General features: G+C 37.2%; 1 protein-coding gene across 1 annotated transcript in view; it reads right to left on the reverse strand.

Annotated features, from left to right (window-relative positions):
* LOC134673969 (synaptic vesicle glycoprotein 2A-like) overlaps positions 1–20,126 on the reverse strand; it is a 396,395-nt gene that overhangs the window by 365,866 nt on the left and 10,403 nt on the right. The gene's annotated exons all lie outside the window — the stretch shown is intronic.

The following is a 20,126-nucleotide window of genomic DNA, read 5'->3' on the forward strand; positions in this document are numbered from 1 at the left end:
TTCGCAGGAGAAATCTCTGTTTTTTTCCGATGAAATAAAGTTTTTTAAAATAATACAATGATGGTGGTAAACAGGAATACGGCCCGCCCGATGGTAAGTGGTGATCGTAGCCCATGGATGCCTGTGACGTCAGCAACAATGATATTTTACAATTGTCGCACCTGTCACGGATGTGAAATTAGGGCCTGATCATAGAGAGTTCATCCACATATTTATTACGTCACAGCAATATGCCAAGTGTGACACTATGTATTAAATACCTATCTCTTTCCTATGTCTGTGACAAGGGGGGAGGCAGGAGTCTAAAAATCTAAATTTTGTGTGATGTAGATGATTAATGGATGACCCCATATCGGAAACAGATCGAATAACTAAAATTAGAATGCGCCTGTAAGGTAGTTACAATTACATTTTAAATGAATACCTACCTACACCATTAATGCTTTATTTTATGCAAAATTAGTTAACTACAACACTACGTTTGCTGGGTGTAAAATGCAAAATAAAGAAATTTCTGCTCTCTTGCTTGAATGATTACGGTATATTCTTACAATTATTAAACGAAAAATAAAGTTGGTGAAGTGTGAGAGTGCAATGTAAATAATGCTGTTGGTTTGAGCAAATTTAGGTCTTAATTCTTTAGGAATAAGAGATGTGAGTAGTGAAGTTTGGGATTGGACATGGAGTCGTGAGTTCGAAGACCTAAATCTGACGTAAAAGATACCTATCTCTACATACTTTTAACGATGGACACTTCGTGATATATCTTGAAAATGTGCAGTAATATTTGATAATAACCGGAGTCCCCTTTAAGAGCTTACCCCTCTGCCGAAAAACTTGCACAATTGTGCAAACTTTTGTATGGAGTGACATGGCTATTTGTACGTTACGTACAAATTATGTAGAAATAGCAATACATTTAATGTTCCCTACCTGGCAAAAATCGGCAGACTGTTCTGTACAGAAAATGACAGCAGTGGCATTGCGTTTCCAGTTACCTACTATATAAGCTCTGCTCTAAGCTATAAGAATAAATACAGATGATTCAGGAGACGTGAGCAGGACTAACACTGCGCATTTCGTAAATTATAAGCAACTGTTTCGTATCAGTATTAGTGAGGTTAACGTTAATTTTCTAGTCCTGTTGAAAAAAAAAAGTTACTAATTTATTTACGACATGCATGGTCACCCTAAAATCAGAATACTAAACTGCCGATATTCTGTGTCAAATTGAATGTCATCGCTGTCGTCACGGTCTGGTAACTTTTGAAAACTCGTATCTCACTCAAGTTTGACAGTTTATTTTCTTCGTAATCAAAATGCTGCCATTACGGTTAAAGAGGTTTTATGTTTAATTAGGTCTTGTAGGGTGACCATGATTGTAGAGAATTAAATTTGCCCTCAGCAAAAAGTTAAAAATAGGAAAAAGTGTGGTTGTTTCACCTAAATACGACAGTGGTCGATTAATTATCAGTTACTGAGTGTGCAGGATTAGTCCTGCTCACGTCTCATAAATCACCCTGTATACTTTTCTGTATTTCATCTAAATCTTATTATGGGATTAAATAACAATCAAATCAGTTATTATGTAATTTGATCGAAGCTAAAACAAAGGTGTTTGATCGATTATTATAATAACATTAAACTCGATTTTTATTCTTATTTATTTGAACTCGATTGTAAACAATCATCGAATCGTGTTGATTTTGCCCTGTGGGCCTAATTCACACCTCGACGGACAAAACGATGAGAATTACGTTACGTTCAAGTTTCAAAACCAAACGATTTTATACGAAACTTGACTGGAAACGTAACTTAGTATAAAGTTACGTTTAGCGATTTAAATGTGTAGACAGTTGCTAAAATCTTAGACGTGTTAAATGGATGTTGTTTTGTATTAGTTTTGTATAAGTTTAATCGATAATTTTGTAAGGCACGAGAGCTACCTGGAAAAAGCATGATTTTGTTTTGAATTGAATAAAAAAATAAAATAAAATCGTATGTAGTGATCCAAAAGACTTAAGACTTTTAGCTCTTTTTTAGGGCTCACCTCATCTCTTGACGCCTAACCTAAAAGGCCAAAGGCTTATTTATATTTTTAGTAAAATTAAATAGAAATAGGTTTTACTAAAAAAAGAGCTAAAAAGGTAAAGGAAGATGTTTTACTTTAAGGCTGATTTCATGCAAATGTTTTCGCAGCTTGTTGAAGTGTTAGTAATTGAGAATTGACAAAATACAAGACAGAAAAATGCTAACGGGCAGAGTTTTATTTTGTCGCCAATTTTTTTCTGTCAGTTTTCGATAAAATTTGGTGGATAGATATTTGTACAGTTCCCTATTCTGTGCAGTGTAACCGCCAATTTATTATGTCCTATTAAAAATCTTCCTCTGAGTTACGAAAATGTAACTCTTATATTTTTGTAACTCGTAAAATGACATATATTTTAGAGCAAGTATTGATTTATTCAAAGTTTTGGAGCTGCGTAGGAGCAGGAGGTGCGTAGGAAAGGAAGCACCCTTGCTTCAAGAATTGTATAATTTGGTTAGTTTTTGAAACAAACTTTTCTTAGTTTATAAACTAAACTTCAATAACTTTGTAGGTTATTACACAAGGATCCCAAAATATCTAAGAGTAAAATGTAGACAAAACATTGTCAATTTATCGTAGAGAAGTAAAATTCTCTTCCCAGTCTTCGATCATTTTTTCATTCGATCCCAAGCCTCATTTTTTATCTCTTTTCCGCGTACGAAAAAAACTCTGACCTCCAAACGAAGCATTCTTTGCGGCAAACGGTACGAATGCCCTTGTAATGATAAATATTATATTAATGAAAAGAGCTCCCTTATTGCCCCCAAGTCACGCGATCGGATGAAAGGGCCTTTTGAAAAAAGCCTTTTTTACAACAATTGTACAAAAAAACCATGTATTTTTAACCAAGGACAGTACTCCTTTCAATACATTTTAAAGTGTGTTAAAAATTAATATGTTCAAGGTTTTTAAGAAAACATTTTAAAAATTGAGGCCACTGTCTACTGTTGCTTTTCGTAATTGTATTTAAATATTTTGTCAAGTCGATGTCACTTCTAATATCGACACGTATTTTCGTTTGTTTTAAATAAATGTATTTTATTTATTTTTTCTTTCGTTCACACAAAACTAATTATCGCAAATATAACATAACCATTCCGTGAGTACATAAATTAGTTCCCGTCTTGGCAGTTGTAATTGTATTTACGTGCGGTATGTTTCGCACTATGTTACGTACTATGACTGCTACTTACATATAAATATAGTTTTTGTTAAATTTAACACAAATCAATGAAATCTATCAACTCGGTAATTTAAAATAAGTCTCATTAAACAGATAAACAGTAGAAAAAAAAGAAAAGGTACCGCGTCGAATTATGACAAATAGATGGTCACGCAAATATGATTTGCAAGTCAGCGCGCAGGCGCCGACCACCGCAATAGGCCCGAAAAAAACGAAAAAAAATGTCTTTGTCGCAAACCGCAAAATGGACCAATACAAATAAACTCGCTGCGTGTAAAGAAACCAAGATTTACTTGAAATTCAACTTTGTCTGTATTTAAATAGGGACACGGTTTGAGTGAACGATAAGTAAAATTAAATTTGTACTTGTATGTTTATGCAATAATATTGATGCTGTGAATTTAAAACCGTTCCTGAGGTTTTCAATTCTATTACCGATACTTAAGGTTTAAAATAATAAAGTAGGATGCAAACATAACTTTGTATATGCGGATAATTATCACACACTTCATTAAACAAATACTGTTTTGTCACGAGACAAAAACCAATAATTAGGCTCTTTATAATGCCGCAGTTATTATAACAAATATTAGTTATCCATATTGAAATTAGCCGGTGACAGATCTGTTTTCGGTACCGTTTCTTGTTTTTCTACAAGTCACGAGCTATTGTTTAAATTTGCATGTTTTTTGCTGTAATATTTAATGCTAGTTTAAAACCACTGGGCTTTTTAGATTTATTGTTTTTTGAATTTCTTGCGAATACCTACATAGTGTTTGTTCGTAAGACGTAAAGATATAAATTGTATTAGGTATATGTATTATGCATGGTGTACTTAATTTTCAATGGAGTAATAACTAATAATAACCTTACTAAATAATTATCTTCTTCTTCCTCGCGTTATCCCGGCATTTCGCCACGGCTCATGAGAGCCTTAGGTCGGCTATACCTTACTAAATAATTCTACAAAAATAATATTTGTTAGATCTATTTGAGGTATCGTTCGTTTTTTTACAATAATAGTTAAAATAGACTTCGATAGACATCGAATAGGTAGACTCATAGCAACCAAAATATTGTCAACTTACAATGATCAACATAATTTTGCGTCATTCTTTTCTGTTTTACGTCATAACTTCTTAAACCTTTCTACACTGTCCCATCCTAGTGGTAAGGGGCTCTCATTATCATTGTGTTATTGCCAACATACTATATTATATATAATATACACCAAATCGTCTTTTTATGTATGATTGTTTGTTTGAAATCTTATAAAAAAAGCTTTGTAAGTAAGTAAAGAAGTAATTTCCATTTTTTTTCTAACACCGCGGGGTGTTTTGGGCAAACAAGGTGATTAAAGCTGATTACTGGGTGCGAGCTTTTGGGTTCGATTCCCGATTATAGACATTTATGGCTGTTGGCCCAATCTTTCGTGTAATAATGAATTATGCTCTTGTTTGTTTTGCTTTTTTTGAAACAATTTTCTTTATTTTGTAAATTGTTAGAAATTGGTAGGCGAAATGTTATTTTTACCGGCTCGTCTTAAAAATACAGACGTCTATAAAGTTCTCATTTGAGTACTTATTTTTGACGACTATGTACTGTAATATAATATGATAATTAGAACTACCACCATCATGGGTGTTTTCTATGTATATAAGTATGTATTTATCTATATAAGTATGTTTATCGTCGCCTAGCACCCATAGTACAAGCTTTGCTTAGTTTGGGGCTAGGTTGATCTGTGTAAGACGTCCACCAATATTTATTTATTTTATTTATTTATTTTACCCACTCTACCCAGGAGATTTCTAGGTACCAATGACATCCCATAACTTCGGTAACAAATGGAAGGCATTATTTACGGCGATGGTAAAATAAAGTAGGTAGGTAGTTGTAGCTTTTTCATAGAGTTTGAACTTAAACTACCGTTGTCCGCGTGTCAACGTATTCCGAAAAATTGGCACAAGCACTAGTTTTTTACGAAAGCGACAGCCATCTGACCTTCGAACCAAGAGGAAAAACTAGGCCTTACTGGGATTAGTCCGGTTTCCTCACGATATTTTCCATCCGTCACAATTTTCAAGTATGTATCAACAATATACGTAGGTTGTTCCATAAGTCTTGCAAAAGTGTAACTTCTTATTAAGCTTTTTCAAAATAAAAACCATCACTGTTAATACACTTATGCATGCGTTCCAACTATGTATCAAACTTGATCTTCCACCGCTCCTTTGTGACAGTGGCGCTGGCTTCATCCCATGCACTCAATAGCTCGTTATCAGTTGCAAACCGTCGTCCTTGTAATTGGCTCTTGATCAGCGGGAAGAGACCAAAATCGCACGGTGCAAGGTCGGGGCTATAAGACGGATGGTACAGCACAGTAAGCCCCGATTGCTCCAAAAACTCCCGAGTTCTGATCGCACGATGAGCAGGAGCGTTGTCATGGTGGAAGTGCCAACTGCCCAGATGAGGGACCCAGAGAGAACATAACTTTTTAACTTTTAGGTCTTTTTGTAAAATTGAATTAAGTGTTGATGCACTAATGTAGAGAATCTCCTCAATCCTGCCTGCACCTAATTCGCCTATTAATAGTTATCAGTTTTCTAACAGCGTCTATGTTTTCTTGGGTCCTGCTTGGTAAGGGGCTGCCCGGCCTGCCCGGTCTTTCGTCGTCGTCTAAATTATAGTTTCCTATTCGAAATTCCTTGTACCACCTGAATACAGTAGAGAGGGAAGGGCACTCTTTACCAAAGGCACCGAACATTTCCTCGTGGCACTCTTGGTAAGATAATCTACGTTTGAAATTATAATAGAAAACCACTCTGTACTCGCGGTTACCCTTTTCACAATTGTTTCGATCTATTTACCAACTATCACTGCTGGCAGGCTCAACAAACACATCATGTAAGAACTTGTAATTAGTGGCAGATAACCATACGCTCAGTCATACACGTCAAAGCTTGTTAGATTCCTTCCATTGCAAGACTTATGGAACAGCCTACGTAATAATCATGACAAGAACTTTACATTATTTTCTTGCAAATGTATCAGAATCAAACTTACTCGTAAAATGTCTGAATTTCAATGAGAATGAAATAAAGATCACATTAATTATCAATCGAATCCCACGACTTAAATCCGGTCAAATGTAATTAACAACAAAAACTTAATAATGAAGACAGTTAACATAAAAATGTTTGTGTTGCTACCAATTTTCGGCAGTTTCTACGAAAACCTATGATTACTAACCATTGCCTTCTGACTAGTAGCAATAAAATTCACCAATAAAACAATAAAAAAACATGGCGGCCTTAAAAAAGATTTTGGCGCCATTTTTTTATTTTTTGTGGAGCGAAGAAGATTAAGTAATAATCTAAAACCAACAGTGGGCGTTAGGAAATGTAGTTTTTTGATAATAAAAACTCTTTGGTGCCCGCTAAATGTTTGGCGTTAAGTTTGTAGATTGTCTTAAGGATGGATGAGTCGAGAGATTTTATTTTTATTCTGTACAACTTAACTTACAATCTACTTACCTAGGTAGGTAGGTAGGTAGGTAGGTATAGGTACATTTATAATAGCTTCTTCGTGGTCTTATAAAACTAAGAAACATAATTATGTATTTCACTAAAAATATGTACCTACTTAAAAAATTTAAAAAGGATATTATTATTATAATAATACCCGAACAATACCCTGAATATCAATCTGCTTTCATGATTTTTTTTTAATAAGAGACATTTAAATGAATGGAAATGAAACTTTTACTTGACAAAATGAAATTTTATTGACATATTTTTGGAGATGGATCCTTTTCCCCAAATTTTGACCATAATACCAATATATATTTTTATTGAACTATTGCAGATTTTAAAACTAAAACCATCTATCTGGTCTAACATTTAGTAAATCTTTAATCAGGTCAGTTTCGGCCTGATCACAGGGTTGAAAGGTTTCGGCCATATTGTTTAACAGCTTCGGATTATTTTAGGCGTAAACTGCTTAGGTCGAATATTTTATGTTCTTATCGACAAATTAATTTTGTGTAAATTGGTCATGTTACCTGTTGCTTGAATTTCTTCATTTTGTGATATTTTGTTACGATAGAATTAGTTGATGTTTATTTATTTTAAAAATATTGCCTCTAATTATCGTTATTCTAAAGCTGTCAAATTATTGTTATAGTTATGATTGATTTTTCTCCTTTTTTTGTTTCATAGTGTCACATAGTAAAGAAACAAGTAAAGTTGGAATATAAATTCGAATTGGAGGTTACTTTGGGAATAAATTCTATCGAGCGAAGTGTTATGAATCGTGTATCGAAAGCTGTGTTATTAAAGATAATATAATCAAGAATTATATTTATTTTTCCCACGTCTACAAATATCAACGTTTCTTAGAAAAATAGGATAATTATTGGGGTATTTTTACATTTCTGGCTCAGGGAACGGCCTTAAATATTATTAGAAACGTTCCGGAAACGTTCTTTATCAAAATAAATAGGAATACTAAACCAAAACTATCAGTAAGATTTTAGCAGCGGTTATCAATATACATAATTTTTATTTATTTAAACTTTATTGCACAGAACATAAAAATAATGTACAAATGGCGGACTTAATGCCTAATGGCATTCTCTACCATTTCTCACTCTTTCAGGGGTTGTGTACCTAGTATACCTAATACTTTAAGATCTATCTGGCAAATTTCTTAATTAAAATCGTGACAGTTGGTGACAGTAATAATGCGGCAAAGATTGTGACTTAATTAATCAAGGAAGTTTTTTTAGAAGGTAAAAATATTTTATTACTAAATGAAATGTAGATAGGTACAGAAATTTACAAAGTTATAACTACCTAGGTAAATATATCGAGGAAGTTGATATCGTCCTTGTTGCAATGTTACGGAGTAATGCTTTTGCAACCGAAACGTAACCTTTTCTTTAAATCACATCACACAATACACTTCGCCAGTAGGAAACGGCACTACAGACTCGATTATTATAAGAACACTTATTCCAAAAGGTCATATGTTAAAAGAAAAAGTTATGAAGTCATGCCCTTTTGCAAGAACGGCGGAATATAGCACCTGATCGGCGGATTTGATTGGGATGCGCAAGAGTGGCGTCTCCGCTCTGCATAGAGTAACGGCGCAGGCGCGGCGGTTTCGTTTATAGATATAGACGGTCAAGCAAATCTTGTCAGTAGAAAAAGGCGCGAAATTCAAATTTTCTATGGGACGATAACCCTTCGCGCCTACATTTTTCAAATTTGCCGCCTTTTTCTACTGACAAGATCTGCTTGACGCAGTATACAAATCAACAGAATTTACAAGGATTGACTTGCCTTATCCTTCTTGACTTGACAGATATCAAAAATTTAAGTAACTTACACTGCAAAAACTACGTACTGGGTTTTACAAAAAAGTACATGACAATTTTATCAATTGTATAATAAAATGTATAAATTCGGCACCTATGATTGTAAACATTTGTTAGAAGTAAATAATTTTGACAAATACATTTTAAATTGAATTAAGTAAATAAATAAATATTCCTTTATATAACCCACAAAACAAGCGCCGCGCTCATTCTTTCTTCCGTGATATAACCTCAGAAATGCGTGGTAAAAGTTTGTGTATGACAGCCGTATTCGAACAATGAGATACGTCAAATACTAGATATTGAAACGATATGGATCGGATATGTCAGTGTTGACGTTTCTTTAAACACAAACGTCACTTTTAACACTTACACAGGAGTTTGTCACTGATATATCCAATCATATCGTTTCAATATCTAGTATTTGATGTATCTCATTGTTCATATACGGCTGTGACTCTCTGCGTCTGCGCTCATAATCTCTGGCGCATCCAATCAGGTTTGATTTATGGGGGTCCGGATGTTTGTTTAATCGATTACTTGTCGGTAGCGCCTTAACTGAGAGAGCCGCGCCTTAAGTGTTGGGAGGAAATTGAGCCGTGGCTATAATGGTGTTGTTATCGAGTATAGCTTATTGGTATTGGCTTGAGCCCACTAGGTACAAGGTTGAGTTATCGGCGGTTTTTAGGGTTCCGTACCCAAAGGGTAAAACGGGACCCTATTACTAAGACTTCGCTGTCCGTCCGTCCGTCCGTCCGTCTGTCACCAGGCTGTATCTCACGAACCGTGATAGCTAGACAGTTGAAATTTTCACAGATGATGTATTTCTGTTGCCGCTATAACAATAAATACATTTTTTTTGCGTTATGGTACGGAACCCTTCGTGCGCGAGTCCGACTCGCACTTGCCCGGTTTTTTTGGGTACCATTTAGTCAGTTAAGGGGCCCACTGATTAACAGTCCGCCGGACGGTATCGGCCTGTCAGTTGTTCGGAACTGTCAAAATTTTGTTCTAACTGACAGGCCAATACGTACCGTCCGGCGGACTGTTAATCAGTGGACCCCTTTACGGAATTTATAGGGAAGAATAAGCTAAGAGCTTACCGGGCCACTTGCGCCAGCCAGGGTTGAATTGTACTGGCATGTACTGGTAACCATGGTAACTCCATGTTTAACCGATTAACCCCGGATTCTAATCCGCCTCTGGGCTTAACCCTGGTCGGCGTGGCGCATAGTACAGTCGTCATCAGATATAACCGAGCAGCTAAGGTGCTCACAAATATCTGAACACGTCTTTATGGTCAAGGGGTTAGAGTCCGTGTTCAGATATTTTTGAGCACCTCGGCTGCTCCGATATATCTGATGGCGACTGTACATTTGAGCCCTAATTACACTAACTAGTTAGTTATTCTAGTTCCTTGGAATTTTAATTTTAAAACGCGGATGAAGCCCCGTGTGCGGATGCTATCTAGTATTTACCCACAGCGTACCTCAGTACCTAAATAAAAGGGTCAAAGTCTACAGTGTGATGGTAGCTTATGGGAACAAAACGGACGGACAGACGGACGAAACCATGGCAGTTAAACTTCTAGTGACATATGTTCGAAGAGTCACACAATTTCCATATCTACATATACATTGGTTACATATAGGGTCAAGTCCACAGAGTGTGACGGTGCCTTATGGGAACAAGACGGACGGACAGACAGACAGGTGGCGCGGTTCCCACGATACGGCCAATTGCTGCGTGTACTTGCGCGCGCGCAGGGTCAGAGGTTTCTTTTTGGGCAAAATTTGTCAGAAAAAGGTTATTCCAAGGAACTTTGCTTTGATTCGTTGCTTATAGGTATTAAGAGCAGCCGATGCAACGGAGCCACACCGTTTTGTCGACTAAATAGTGTTTAGTTTTAAGTTTATAAAATACATTACAGACTAACATAGTCTGTACGGTATTTGTAATATGGGCCTTGTTGCCTGAATTAAATTTCTAAATAAATTATTGTAAAACAAAGAAATTAGAGCGAGTAGATGATGTTTATGAGAAGATGTTTATCAAGAAAAACTTGAAGTACAGTCAAGTGTAGGTACATATGGGTGCACAAATCATCTCAAAAATATGTCCCATAAAGGATGAGTCACCTTAGACCGGGCCGTGTCCGGGCCGGAACTTCCGGCGCATCGTTTTCTATGGAAAGCATCACGCAATCGCCTGTCATGTCATAGAAAAGTAAGCTCCGGAAGCTCCGGCCCGGACACCGCCCGGTCTAACGTGAGTGATCCTTAACTATCATTGGGACATATTTTTGCGTAAAAGTTGTCTAGGTACACCCATATTTTTACACTTGACTGTAGGTACATGGCAGAAGAAGATATGTGTTACTTTGCCAAGCCAAGTTCCATGCCAGTTTTCATATTATTAAAGCGTGTCGTTTTGATTGACGATTGTATGGGAGCGGCTTTTTCGGCGACGGGTTTGTGTGACTCTTAAGTGAACGTCCAACTTTAGAGACAATTTCTCAGAGCCACAGTGTGCCATACCGTTTATATGCTAATACACCGTCACGCTATGTGCACATATTGGGGGTGAGTTCCATTACATATTCGTCAATTATAAAACGATATGATCTTCGTTATAGCATCATTTTAAACTTACAGGGGTAGTACGGTCAACTGTAAAAATATGTGTGCACAAATCATCTCAAAAACATGTCGCATAGCTCGTATGTCAGCGACTTAAGAACTATGGGACATATTTTTGAATAAGTTGGCTACACCCATATTTTTACAGTTGACTGTTGTACATGGATGGAAATAGAAACTTATAAGTACAGATATGTAGTCATGTAGAGCATAATTAATTTCCACCGTATTTTCACGGAAACGTACGAACGTGTCTTGCTATTTCACTAATGGTAACATTCCATTTCTAACCGCAGCGCTGCACTACCGGTACTGAACGCGTCGCTGTCATTGTCAATTTCCATAGTAAAATGAACAGTAATGCAGCTGTCGTTGGAAATGGACTGTCACCTAAGTCTCGGTACAAAACGTAGGTACTGAGGTTGACTGAAGTAGCATGACAAATACGAACGTTTCCGAGAAAAGACGATGGAAAACAATTTGCACTTCATCTGTACCTAACTTTCAACCGAAAGATTTTAGCTACACTCAAGAACAATGAAAACTGGTTACGTTATAGCATTTACCCATCTCTTGACCCATTTTCTTCTCTTACACGTATCATTAGTCATTAGACAGTCTGTTATTGGGTGACCGGACAGACAGACAGACAAAAACGCCGCACGTGTGCTCTCAGGTGCGACACGTCGGCTAACGGCTGCGCCATATGCCACGGGTTCGACTCCTGGCAGAGGGCGGCGCCAGTTTATTGCCAATACGAGATATTGGGTTAGAAATTAGAAGGCCGATACCGTCCGGCGGACTGTTAATCCGTGGGCCCCTTTACAGAATGAGAGGAGAGTGCCACCGAAACTTTCAAATAGGTACCTATTTGTTTATTAACCTATGATGGCTATGAGTCGAAGTAAAATTTTCGTAAGACATGTTAAAAGAAATAAATTATACGGTTTAACTCACGTAATTATTCGCCAATAGCGACTTACCTTGCAATTACCTAAATAGCACACTCAGTGCTAGTGTTAATTAAACTTCTATTGAATTATGACGTAAAAATAACACTTAATTGCACTGCTTATATTGACCTACCATTAAATTGTGTTTGTTTTTTAAATATTTGATTTTTCGTAAATCGGATAAAGCATATAAACATGACTGCCCGTTGCGACCGATTTTGGCTAACAGAAGAAAGTGAAAGAATGTAATTTTCAACGTCATATTTTCATAGAAATTTCGTCATTGCCACTATTTGTCTTTGGAAATGCCAAATTAGCTAGCTTGGTTCAACGTTCAACTCTACATAAAACAGGCCAATGAGAATGTAGTAGAAATGTTTGTATTTTCTTGAAAACCTTGTACAACAAGAAGTTTGTTTATATTTTGTTACAATTTGTAGCTTGAATTAGACTTTTTTAGTTGCGAAAAGCTCTACAATTGTGATCAAATTTAAAAAAAACTAAGCGTACCTACTTGTATAAACATACATATAAGTGTAAGTAAATACATATATTGTTTTTTTGGTAGAACTTATTTTAAAACCCTCTGAAGCGTTTATTACCAGCACCCAGCCCCTTTTATTAAATGTTTATGGCTAAAGACAATAAATAATTGTTTTAGCACGTTCACTCGTTCACGCTTGGGAAGATCCATATTCCTATTGATCCATATTCATATTAGATCCATATTGTAGTGTTTTATTACTTTTATCCATTGTCAGGCGTGGCTCACTCCGCGATTTCGTCGCTTTGATACAGGTAGCTAAAAGTACATCCGTTCCAAACCAATTTTGGGGTTTGCCATAAGCCGCGCGTGGCGATGCCGCCACCTAGCGGCCATATCTGTGCTGATAGGGTGAGTCTTCTGTACCTAGTACTATTATTTATTCTGTGCCATTGCATATATTATACTTAATCCAAGCCTTGACTAGTACAGTAGATAACTTTATTAGCTAAGGTTTAAATCCATTTTCCCTTCTTATACTTAGACCTCTAAACCTAATAAGAGTTTCCTATGAATACTGAAAAAAAACCGGCCAAGTATCGTTACGCAAAAAACGGCAAATAATTACGTTTGTTGTATCGTAGCCCCACTTAAATAATTATTATATTCTGTTTTTAGTATTTGTTGTTATAGCGGCAATAGAAATATGTAAGTAAATCTTACTGATTAGAGTGATTAGCTATCACGGTTCATGAGATACAGTCTGGTGACAGACAGACAGAGACAAATAGACGGACAGACTAATAGGGTCCCGTTTTTACCCTTTGGGTACGGAACCCTAAAAAAACATGTACCTACTTACTTAATTATAATTACATTGCATTGCATTGCACTCAAAGTATTGCGATAATAGTTACATTACTACAGAGGCCGGGACGAAAGGGGTTGCCGGCCGAAGACATATAGACGGCCGAGTGAAGCGAGGCCGGATAGCTCTGAGCGCGGGCAACCCCATTTCCCGCCGAGGTATGTATAGTGCTTTTCTCAAACATGCAATGAAATAAATAAAATAAAAAATCCACGAAACCCAAGTTTTATTTATAGAAAAAACTAAAAGTAAACTACACCCAAAATATAACCAACACGTACCTATATCATTATCACGCGTATGTTTTACACGAGTCGTGTATTATTACTACCCGTATATTTTCATGTATCTTTGATTTTTTCGCCTTGTATCCGTCTGACTGTCGTTTTCGTCACATAAGTTTACATAGTCTTTCATGTTGATATCATGTTTCACATACATCGTTGCTTTATGCATGGAGTAAATAAGTATAATTTCCACAGTGTTGACGAATTTGTAGTTACATTCATTTAAAATATATGCCACAAAACTGTTTCTAATAAACTGTAAGCCATTTTCCTTAGTTTCTCAAATAATAAAATTGCCATAAGCAACCATATACATACTTCGTCTTTGACTTGGCGGCAGAGGCAGCAAGTTATTTAAAATCAATTCTGCTTACGCTGCCAATTCCAACACCTACGATTACAAAAAATATTAATTTCATTATTTTGTCGGAACTCATATTAAAGTCAAATAATTTGGCCAAGTCCGAGATAGCTCGAGGCATTTAGTGTTCCGTACGGCTACCATCAGTTTGGCATTGACATAAACGATAACGTGAACGTAATTTACTTCCTATAGGTATATCTCTTTCGCACTAATATGTCAGTACGAGCGAGATACATAGAAAGTAAATTACGTTCACGCCCACGGTAGCGTTTATGTCAATGCCAAACTGATGGTAGCCGTACCGCTCGCATCGTTACATTTTACAGAGGTTGTTTGCCTGTTTTTAGGATACCGTATTCAACTACACACACACAGAACTATAGTACAAAGTGTCTAAATGCGAAGGCCGAAGGCCGAGCTTTAGCAAAATGTCATCGCTTTAGCACAGAGCAATAGTACAAGTGTCTAAATGTGAAGGCCAAAGGCCGACCTCCGCGTAGCCCGAAGGCCCGAAGCGTCCAGGATGTCAGTGCTTTAACACAGAACAATAGTACAAGTGTCTAAATGCGAAAGCCGAAGGCCGAGCTCCGCGTAGGGCCGAAGGCCCGAAGCGTCCAGGATGTTAGTACTTAAACACAGAACAATAGTATAAGTATCTAAATGCGAAGGCCGAAGGCCGAGCTCCGCGTAGGGCCGAAGGCCCGAAGCGTCCAGGCTGTCAGTTCTGTGTTTAACCACTGGCATCTTGCAGGCTTCGGGCCTTCGGCCCTACGCGGAGCTCGGCCTCCGGCCTTCGCATTTAGACACTTGTATTAATTACCTGTGTTTAGAACTGACCTCCTGGAAGCTTCGGGCTTTCGGCCCAATGCGACTTCAGCGTTTGAATCTTGCGACTTAGACACTTGTACTTAAAAATACTTGGAAAAGTTACGGGAGGCGCGCGTCTGTCGGACGCTTCGGATCTTCGAATCGCTCCTTCGGCCTTTGCATTTAGTTAGATTCTTGTACTATTGCTTTGTGTTTGAATACCGAAGTCGAGCATCTCGCGAATGCTTGATGTATTATAATAATTTAGAGTAAGGCCAGGCGCGCACCACGATTTTTTGTCCTGCGACAATTTTGTCGCAGAAATGCAACGTATGTGTTTATATGTTAGTGCGCGCATATGCGACAAAAATATCGCAGCGATTTTAAAATTGTGATTTGTGACATTTTTCCACGATTGTTCGCGACGCGATTGTCGCAAAGTGAATTGCAGCATGCGGAGTTGTATGGCCCCGCGCGCACTATGATAATAAAATCGCAAACCGGCCGGACCTCAGTCGGCATTTCGCTCTCCAAACCCCAACATCTCGGCACCTGCATCTCCAATGGAGTCTCAAAATGAGACGCTAGATGTTGACCATTTAATTATGGAAATAGACGGGGATCACCTTTGTGTTATAAATGCTCAAAGTCATACAGCAATCGCATACCTATTAAAGACACGTTTCATGACAAGCGACTGGTACGAAATCCATGTTGAGAATGAACAAATCGTCGACTTTTTCATCGCAGTGCGCGCAGTGAATTTTCTGCGATATATTACAGCGCGATTCTAAAATCGTGTCGTAAAAATTAATATATCGTGGTGCGCGCTTGGCCTATAATACCTTAAATGTATACTCCTTCAATTTGAATTTAGAACTCATTATTATTTTTTATTTGATTTTGTTTCTAGTTCTATGCCATATATATAGACTTTAATATTATTTAGAACTGCTAAAAAACAAGATCGGCTTACTTTAAATATTTCGTCAATTTTACCTTTGTTTCTAAAAACTGTGATATTTAACTGTCATATACTATTATAATGTCTTCCAAAATTATTTTCTCGTAACAGGACTGAGGGGCTACCGCGAAAACCGAAATTCGCAATTTGCGGGGATCTTTCTCTTTTACTCCAATGAAGGCGTAATTAGAGTGACAGAGAAAAATGCTCGCAATTTGCGAACTTCTATTTTCGCGGTTATCGGTTATAGCCCTGAATCTTGTTGCTCACCGATCCGTTCAAAAATATACATAAGTACTGAATATAATTAATAGATATTATAATTATACAATTAATACAGAAATGTAATGGTACTTAATGAAAAGGAATATTGTGTATATTGTTTCGACGAATCAGATACTCTCAATAAAATCTATACATGAGGCCAAAGCTGTTCATAAATATTAAATGACTTTATTATCTCTATACGCCTTACTAACTTTATGTGTCCTATTGTGGAAAAAAAAAACACAACGACAGTCAAGAACGGAATTCTTAATTTGAATTTTTCAGATTTTTGAGATGCTTAGTCCCTGCTTAGTCCATTGGTTCGAAAGCCCGTTCGAAATTGAAACTTATTTGCAATATAATAAGGTCGTATTTTGTAGATCTCTCTCATACTTATAGTAGGCTATTGAGATAAAATTAAATATCCCACAAAAATAAGCAAGCAGAATTAAACTTTGTGTCAAAGACATAAGTCATAAATTTCAATGCCAAAGTTTTAACTAAGGATGTTTCTCGCCTAATATGAATGACCAGTGTAAGCATCAGTTAGCTAGCCCTAAGCAACCAAAGGTCAAGCTGCAGTTGAAAAACTAATAAAGATAAAGTTAAGCTGATAATTTTCCCGCCGTCTCCATGCTTCTTTAAGTTGGGTATTGACTGGTCAGCTGCCTGTTAGCTATAGTTTTCGCGAAAATCGCCAGGACAGAGGTGAAAAATTTTGTATGAAAACTTGCAACTTTAAATGCATTTTTTGACGAAACTATTGCAGTCTAAAATGAAGTCAAAATCAGTCCATCGACTCAATTTTTTGCAAGCTTTCTAATGGTACCCCACACGATTCTTACAAATGAAAAAAGTTTCAGCCTACCCCTCTCAACCCCCTAAATTTCCCCCTTTAATAAGAAATAAGCAGTTTTGACTTATTTACAATATGAGTGGTGGTAATTTCTATAACTGTTCCAAATTTTAGGTATCTATGTCAAACGGTCTCTGAGAAAAACGTATTTAACTGATTTGCAAGACCGAAGTGATCCCATAAGTGTTCCGTAAACAAAGTTTTGTACGGAACACTAAAAATCAACAATGCACCATAAATCCAATAAAACAGAATGAATATTTTTCAACTTTACCTCCATAACAATTTAAAAAATATAACTACCTACGCGTGTTTGAGTAGACCTTTTTACCGCTAACGTTTAGATGAAATATTTTAAAATAAATGTTTTTATTTGTATAGTTAAATTTATAATTTAAAATTATATAATGTATTATTTATTAAGTTCATGTTGATTTTATACAAATAAAACTGCAAATTATAGCAAACATTGTTTTTTTTTTTATAGGCGTAGTGGCAGAGTGTCATTACGAACCATAAAGCAAATACTGCCTCTAGTTTTTTTTAATGGATGAATGCCACGATGCTGTGTCACAAATATCTGTGAAATGAAAATTAAAAAAGAGGACTTTGCCGGCCTAGGGCTGCAAGATGTGTATGAAATTCCATTAACGACCTTTTGTCCTAGCCGCACCTGAAACGTCATACTTCGCAGCCTATTATAAGGAACATAACATCAATATTTCATTGCATGTTTGAGAAAAACCTATTAAACTATAGGTACCTTACATAGCATTTAGCTAAAATACCGGGTTGAACAACATGTCACCCATCCTGAGTCAGCAAGTCACAAGGTCAAACACGTTCACTGCGATGTACCGCGCGATATGGCGGGAGGGTGGAATGGGGTTATTCTTGTATCACTCGACTTATAGGCCGACAAGAAATTGTAGAACATTATTGAGGGCGCCACTTCCTACGTAACTGTCTCATTTTTACCGTCTTCTTCCTCTCCTGGTCCCATTATTTGGGGTCGGGTCTCCTCACTGTCCTGCGCCAAGTCCTACGCTCTTGGGTTGTCTGTTAAGGCACCTGGGCTTTCTTGAGGTCTCTTTCTATACTTGTCCACCAGGTATATGGCGGCCTCTTGCGGCCTCTGGTAGATAGAGGGATGTAAAATACTTAAATATTGCAACAATGTAGGTAGTATGTTGTTTTAGTTCCAATTTATTTAATTTCTACTATTATACAGGGTGATTCCGGGGTCGTGGAGCAAGCGATCAAGGCATGATACACAAGCCCATACTGAACAACTTTTACTATGGGACCAACTCCGAAATCGTGAAAAAAAAAAAAAAAAAAAATTGGTAGTTTCATACATTTCGGCCGATCACATGTTGTCGTGTTCTATGGGAAGGCCAGTTTTTTTTCGCGATTTCGGATTTGGTCCCTTAGTAAAGCCAGCGATCAAGGCATAATACAGTGACCGGCCGAAATGTATGAAACTACCAATTTTTTTTTCGCGATTTCGGAGTTGGTCCCATAGTAAAAGTTGTTCAGTATGGGCTTGTGTATCATGCCTTGATCGCTTGCTCCACGACCCCGGAATCACCCTGTATATGTCGCGCTAGGCTGTAGTAGGTGTTGTAGGTAGCCATTGTAGACAATCCTATCCAAAACATTAAGTCATTGTAATCATATAAAGAATTTTAATCATTGTCAATTATGACAGACTAGCTTCTGCCTGCTCCTGACTCCGTCTGCGTGTAATGATAATGATATTCGACAAAAACTATCCTTTTCCAGGCCTCATTTTCAAGCTTTCTCCATACATGGTATGGACTGGGGTCGACTGCGAAAATAATAGTCGTTTTGGCACCAAAACTGATGTATGGAGTGAGCATTCTATTCTTACTTTATTTCTCTATGTTTAAACAGACTGGAATATGCCCCCAAACAAGGGGTGCAATGATTGGTAATGTCAGTTTGATTACGACCCCTCGGGTCATTTTAATTAGCCTAACCGACTCCACAGCCGGTCCGGGGGTCAGTGCTATATGGTAAACATGGCGTAAGGTCATGGGGGGAAGAGAAACTTAGTTTATTTTACTCAGGGCAGGACCAACAGTATGAGGATTCCCTACAAGTTACTGTTGCCCTAGTGTTTGTCTTTCCTCATCTGACCTTACAGTAACTTTACCATCTTTTGTAAGTACTTTATAAATAATGATAAATATTACAGGACGTTTTTACACAAATTGACTGAGCCCCACGGTAAGGTCAAGAAAGCTTGTGTTGTGGGTACTCAGACAACGATATATATAATAGTCTCAGTCATAGTCAGTTCAGTTCTACGAGGCCGTGCCGTACAGCTGCGATCGTGGCCCACCAAAATGGACTCGCCGGAAGACCAGCGCCGACTCTCGGGCAGTCTCGGGTCAGCATTATGCTGAAGCGAGCCCATTTCGTGGTAAACAATTTCTAATTATGTTTGTATTAAAAGCCTTGCATGTTACTTTTGTATGTACACTAAGTTTATCACGAAAAATAAATGATTTATGATTTATAATATATAAATACTTAAATACATAGAAAACAACCATGACTCAGGAACAAATATACAAATATCTGTATCATCATACAAATAAATGCCCTTACCAGAATTCGAACCCGGACCATTGGCTTCATAGGCACAGTCACTAGGCCAGACCGGTCGTCAAAAAAAAAATCGTCGTCTGTATAAAATGTATTATGCGTTATCTCGCGACTAGTAGGTAGTATAAATATCTGCGTGTCGACTACCTTCCCTTACATCGAAATGTCGTGTCGAAATCCCGGGATCCGAACCCGCTAAACGGCCGCCCTAATCACAATCTCGCCGAATCCGAAACATTATACATCCCCTAATCTTCTACCTGCCTTTTTCACCCGCTTTTTACGGTCTGACCGCTATTATTTTGTCGTAAAATATTTATAACAATTGTGATTGGAAGTCGACGATGTTGG

The sequence above is a fragment of the Cydia fagiglandana genome, chromosome 2, assembly GCF_963556715.1.
Source record: "Cydia fagiglandana chromosome 2, ilCydFagi1.1, whole genome shotgun sequence".
NCBI classification, from domain to species: Eukaryota; Metazoa; Arthropoda; class Insecta; order Lepidoptera; family Tortricidae; genus Cydia; species Cydia fagiglandana.